We start from the raw sequence: 7018 nt of genomic DNA, 5'->3' as shown, positions 1-7018 counted from the left end.
AAGGATGAGTCAGGCACAGTGTTCATTATACTGCTTTAAAAACCCTCATGCGCAAAGCATTTTTCTCCCATTTTTAAATGTGGGCTAAAATTCACAACTTCAACTACTTGATTGTGTGGTTTAGTTTCTCTACAGGCAGTTAAAGTGCTGGGGGTAATTCATATTTTACAGCTGCAGTAGTCTTGATCTTACAAAAAGGCTTAAGAATCACAAAACAGCCTGCTAGAGACCCCCCACCCAGATGTGCTGTGGGGAGAAGAGGGGTGACACGCTCCAGCGCAGGGCTGTGGTGTCAGGCTGCCCGCAGCTCTCCACAGCCGACACTGGCACTCTCCGCCCTAAAATGACCAAGGACTGAACGAGTGAGTGGCATGCAGCCTCACTCTTGGTGCCCTCTATTCTGAGTTTATAAACCGTGAGTTATACATCCAAAACCACTGATTTTGCTGTTGTTAAAGAATAAATCCTGGTTGTCAGACCCCCTGCGGATTGTTAATGTGCCTTTTCTGAGCCTTTGCTGCAGGGGCTCCAGGAAGAAAAGGCAACCAAATCAGCTGACAAAGGGCTGATGTAGAGCTCGGAGCTCCGAGCCTTGTCCCACACCTTCAAGAATCAGCCATAGCAAGGCCTCTACCTCACCCAAGGTCCTGCAGCTGACGAATAACACCTTCATGTTTTGGTAAAGGGCTCCACGTTCCCTCCTCCACAGTAGCTTGATCTTGGACTCGCTCATGCCACATCTGCTGGTCCTGCAGCTCCAGGGGTTGCTCATGCCCACATTCCTAGGGCTCTTCATGTTTGTGCCAGGCTGGAGGCAGGCTGAGGCTTTCCTTCTCTCATTTGCTTCTCAGGTGTGAAGTCAAGCTGTCATTTGGCAGCTCCTCTGTAAACCTACATGATCTTTCTCTTGGCAAAAGGAGAAAGCTGTCAAGATGTAAAGAGGAAGGTTCTCCAAAGACGCTCTTAGGAGTTTTAACTTGGATTAGCAGCACCAGACTGCAGGGAGGGAGAATTGTTAATTGTGTCATCCTCTCTCTGTGCTTTTGCGTGCCATCAAGGCCTGCTTTCAGTGGAAACCTGCAAAGGCCTGTCTGCTCTCAGATGTGCACTTAGCATCAGCAAACCTTCTTACAGGGAGCTCCCACCTGTGAGTCAGGCACCTCTTGACCTCTCTGTTGCCCTGCCGATGGTTTTTAGGGTGTAAGAAAAAGCATTATCTGAAATTCATGCACATAGCTGTTCACCAGAGTAGATGGACTAACCTGTCTTTGTAATTAGGTGCTTGTTATCACAGCATGTTTACATTTTAATAGGGTACTCTTTTGTGGATTTAAATTTAAATATGAAGAGCCCTCCTGTCGGAATAATGGCTGTCCTATAATCCTCTGTACACATACCAAAAATAATTAAAAATAGTGTTTAAATTAGACCAACTGAATCCAACTACCACTTCCCTAAATTTACATAAGTGACTTCCCATCTGTCAAGTGATGTGTTAAACTAATTTTAAGTTTTTATACTCCCTCAGCCCTAAATACAGTATTACACACTTTAACTTTTTCAACTTCTTTTTAATCCTTTTGTGCAAGATTTTCGCTTAGACCAGTATCTTCAAGACTGGGAAGCAAACGTATTTTCCATCTAAATGTGCTGCTCAGTCACCAGAATACAGAAAGGCAAGCATCTAGCCGAAGACTCCAAACTGGATGCCACAATCCAAAAGCACAAGGAGACAGATATTCCAAGTTCTCTCGCATGTGTTAGGTTTTTACTCCTACCAATCACCCACGGGAGTCCCCTGTTCACAAAAACTTGCACAGACAAGCCAACGGTTTGGTCATGTGCAATCTTGCAGCTGGACACTTTGTGCGCATGTCCCCCATATCACAGTTTGAATTACCAATTCTTAATTAGAGAAAAGTAATAATGGGGTAGCTCAAAGGCCATCTATTTTTGGCACCACAGTAAGAAATCACAGGAATAAGCCTCTTCCATTTTCTTTGCTATATGGAAAACTAAACAGCACAGTCACCACATTGGGGTATGTTAGTTAACGTCCTGTTTAGACAGATGACCAGGTCTGATCTCTGACAGATCCTGCTGCAGGTTTTCAGTTCACTTGTGTATAACTCTGTTCTGGTTTTATGAGGTTCCCATTTTTGAGCATTTCCCCCACCCCCCCATCCTTTTTTTTTTTTTTTTTTTTTTTTTTTCCCACATTTTGTAAACGGTAGAAACAAAAGCCGAAAATCCCTGTGCTTGCGGCATCACATGGAGCTGAGCAGATCTGCAGCTGGATAAAGGACAAAGAACTCCGACACCAAATTTATGGTCATGTGCACTGACCATATAATAGATAGGCCCGTGCCCTTTAGCCAGCAGGTAACATTTACTGGAAGGACGGGGGAGGAAGGGAAAATTAGGCGACTGAGGAAGATAGTATGTACCTTCATTCCCTCAACAAAGACACGGTCCTGCCATCCTGCTGGCTTCACATAGTGTCCAAATCTGCCTCTGGCAGGTCTTCACCAGTCTCATAATCCAAAGCACCTGAAGCAAACAGCAGTTTATTTAACTCCCACGGCTATTCCAGAATGCCAGGGGTGGCCTCCCAGCACAGAATGCAGCTCCTACACCTCCAATGCTGCAACAAATGGTGTCAGGATACCGATGGCTCTTAAACCCTCCACCTCCCCTCCTCACTGTAAACCACAGTGAAAAACCCACACACCCTGCAGCTGCACATTCTCCTCCTGCTTCCTCGGGCATTCAGCAATTTGCTGGGCAATCAAGATTGTAACCACAGATAACCTCTCTGTTTATGAGAAACTGCAGCTGGATAAAGCTTGCTGTACAAAGGGTAGGAGAAGTGACCCGTGGGGTAGTTTACATCCCATGGAAGTGTTTGCCCTAACATTGTTATTTCAGAACCACCTCAGAGGGAGGCAGTGCATGATTGACATCTGATACCTGACAGCACCTCCAGAGAGGGACAGGACATGCAGAGACTCAGACTGTCTCTTCTAGGATGTATCTCATTCCAAATATCAAGCTTTTTTTTTCTAGAAATTCAGGTTTGCTCTTGAACTTTATTTCAACACAGCACTGTGTGAGAAGGACATAGCCAGTACAAGGGGAGGAAGTCTCCAAGGGAGGAAGAGGTCAAGCTAAATAGGAAAAATAATGATCTCTTTCTAACATTTCAGACTTTAAACGAAAACAGGCAACAAATGGTCTCAAAGAGAAGCCAGCACAAAGCATAGCGGCTCATCAGTTTCCCTCCAAGGGTTCAAACGATAAAGCACCCGGGGGGGGGGGGGGGGGGGGTAGAAAACCCACTCTAATTTGTTTTTCTTTCCTGCCAGTATTCCTTCTCAAAGATGCCAACCTAGACCAACTGCCAGTCCCTTCCCACCCTGTCCTGACCCTTGTGGCATCTCCCAGGTAAGGTCTGATACGGCTGCTGAGGAGAAAGACCCTAAAGGATAGATAGTGGAGTTAATGCTCCACTACAGCACATAGGAAAATTAATCCTCTCTCAGCTATTGATTCTGGCTCGCTACAGACTGGAGCAGATGTTACTGGCCTGCATATGCTTTCTTCACATTTGCAAGTTTGCTCTACAGCTGCAACAGTTAGAACCATTCTCTGGGTCTTTGTTTCTTCCTGACATAATCAAATTAATGTTTTTAGGTACTTGCAAAACTCCAGGAACTTGCCCACTGGAGGTTTTTTAATCCTGTCCTGTTTGTAATCATGCTTTTACCACATAAACCACTTTAAAAAGTTTCTTATGGCCTTGCATATTTTTAGGAGCAACCAAACAAATGTGTGTTATTATGGGAATTAGCATAACTCCCTTGCATGGGAAGGATAATAAATCACATCTGTGAAGTCATCTTTCCTCCTTCCATCACGCATCTGGTCAAGTAATCCCCTTTTACAAGGCTGCGAAGGCAGCTCATCTTTGCACAGCTTCTGTTCACTATCCTGTCTGCATCTCCGTCTCCTAACTGCCCTGTCCTCCAGCTTGGCCAACACACAAGAGTGGTTCAGCCCTTTTTCTCACCCACAGCTATTTTTGACAGTATGGTAACAGCACAAATCTCAATGATGCAGTACTGCCTAACAGGAGATGGAGACTGATGGCTCCCCATGAGTCGCAGCAGCTTCACCCACCTCAGCCTGAATCTGGTTTGACAGAATATTTATGTGCAGAAGGCAGCCAGGCCTCCCCACACTGTCTCCTCTGAGAGGAAGCTTAAAGGACTCATTTATTTCAAAGGCAAAGACTGAATCATACGAGTGAGCTTTTAGCAGGAAAGAGTTAGAGCCTAAACTGTACCTATCCTGCTACAAACTGAAAGTTACAACCTCTGGAATATAAGACAGAACCCAAATGACTGACTGTCATGTGTCAGCACACAAGGTTTGATCTGTCTCACACAAGCATAAGGATTCTTTTTTTCCCATCTTTGTCCCTTTAGGACTTGGGTTTTCCAGTGAACACAATGGAGTGAGGTGTTTACACCCCTGAATTCAGATGGGGCAGGGTAATCCATTTTGCAGATGCTGACCTTAGCAACAATCTTCTAGTGGGTTGGGGCTGAGCTGGGTGTGCAACTGGGGTGTACAGCAGCTTGTGACTGGTTTCAAGAGCCTCTGTCAGACTACTGCTTCCCCAGCTAGGGAACGGCATTGCTGCAGGAGACATCCCTAGCACGGGGCCAGAGGTGAATGGCTGGAAGGCCACAGGGTGGTCACCCTTCACCTAACGAAGTCTGCAGTTGAGCCATTACTGACGGATATATAAAGCTGAGTTCTGCTGTTCGGAGTAATCATACAAGTCTGTGCAGATCTCTGGCCTCAAACAGAGATTTATTTGAATCAGGAACGGCAAGGCAATTCATCCTCTCTAAACAGCCTCATTCCCTGCTCTGTGTGCTCACTACCCATGGGGCCCAGTTACACATTAGCTCCCCTCCTTCCCTCTCTGCGCTTTTCTGCAGCATGTATTCGCTAAATATAATTTGACAGCTTACTTTCTCAGGTCCACAGCCTCAACACCCATGCACTGCTTCTCTGTGCCAGAAGCTCTATTTTGCAAGTCAAGCCATAGTCTCCCTTCCAGCTCATCTTGCATGAAGAATGAGCACATCTTTGTGTCCTCTCCCTTTTCACACCTATCACTGTTGTTGGAAGGGACTCGCACAGCCACTTGCGGTAGCACATCCCTCAAAAATCTAGCTCTAAAGGGAGTCACACAACCAAGAGTTAAAACTGTTCTGGTTGTTTTGCATATGCCAGCTAGCCCTCAGCTTTAATCAGAACTTCCACTAGTTCCAGTTTCGGCTTAACTCTAAGTCTCTCTGAAGCCTCCATACAAGTATAATTCATTGCATAAGGGGGCTCTCCCATCAAACTGACTTACTACTCAAACTTACTACTCTTCAGTACCCTTCTGCTTCACCAGCTTCAAAAAGCGCCATATTCCTCCAATGTGCATGTACTGAAATATCATTTTAATCTGCCTTCTGCATGTATTACCTGATCTATTGCACACCAAATCTCAAGGGCCTTTTGTTCATTCCAGAAAAATACGGTCCTTGTCCGTGTATGTGACACCTCCAACCAAAGGGCTTTAGTTAGCCACTTGCTAGCTGTACTCTGATTCAGGAATACAGAGGTCATTAGAGTACTGAGTGCAGTTTAAGTATATACATGGCTAGGATAAAGAGATTATTTCAGGACACACACTGGTATCATCTCTAATATGTAGGAAGAGGAGCAAAGGAGCAAACATAGACAGCTGGTGTACTTTTGCTCCTCAACTGCCAATCTGAGTTTTCAAGCTGTTTTCATACAAAGGAAAAAGCAGAATGGAGAAATCCTTATCTTAAAAAAATGGCTGGGAGCTCAGTGAATTCAGCTCTTAGGATAAAATACCCGCAGTAGCATTCCCCCTCCCCTGGCTCCTCAGGAACCAGCAGTATTTCTCACAGCTTTCCATTAACTACTTTTATTATCTGAACGTCTGCCCACATGAGTAATTGAGTGAGTCACATCAGCAAAAGACTTGGAGTTTTATGAGGAGGCTGCACTGTAAAATTTTTTTAAATCACAGTTTAATTTACAGAATGAGGATTTTTAGCTGTGGTGACAATTTCAAGACCAGTGCTGCAGTAGTGGGAGAAAGAAACACAGAGGTGATAAGGATTTCCAGTTCTTGAGGGTAATTGAGAAAATGTGATTGCTCAGCTTAGTTTACCACACTGGAACCATACAGCTATAAAATATATAAAAGCTAATGCAGGATGTATGTTTGCAGTATTTTTACCTTTACTATGTAAAAGTCACCATCAAGCTTCCTCAAGCACAAAAGAGGATCACTATGGACTATGGCATATATATAGCAACTGGCCTTACCTAGTTATCACTGCTAGGATATGAAACTGGAGGCCTGATCCAGCAAGCCCTCTGTATCATTTCCTTTCTCTTTGCATTATGCCAATACTAGACTTACAAAGACATCTAGGCATTTAAATAGTCAAGCAGGTGCTTTATGGGGTGTTCAAAATCCAAACACCCAAAGAGCTTCAAAAATTTGGTTTCTAATGACTGAAAGCCACACCTAAGATTTAAGTGCAACTGTGCTAGGCCAATATATGAATAGTCAGTGGTATTCAATGCAGTCACACAGTAGTCAGTCATACAAAGGTTTGCAGGCCCAGGCCCACACTTAAGGTTAATTCAGAGCAGTCTGTTAGCAAGCAATCAATTTGCTCCTTCCTTTCAGAACAATCAAGACAATTCAACAATCATGAAATCAAGGCACAGGCTCTGGCAAATTTAATGTGAATTCTGCACATCAGAAGGACTAAGTGCTTCCAACACCCTCTCTGCTCCCAAATATCTTGCTCACTAATGAATGTGGGGCAGCTGCACCCATTGGTCCAGTTGGTTTCCCATCATATGGGATGGTGTATTCCTGCAGGCATCCCTGTCAGCTCCCATTAAC

Source organism: Athene noctua, chromosome 7 (assembly GCF_965140245.1).
Source record: "Athene noctua chromosome 7, bAthNoc1.hap1.1, whole genome shotgun sequence".
Classification (NCBI taxonomy): domain Eukaryota; kingdom Metazoa; phylum Chordata; class Aves; order Strigiformes; family Strigidae; genus Athene; species Athene noctua.
Note: the sequence above shows the minus strand (reverse complement) of the source record.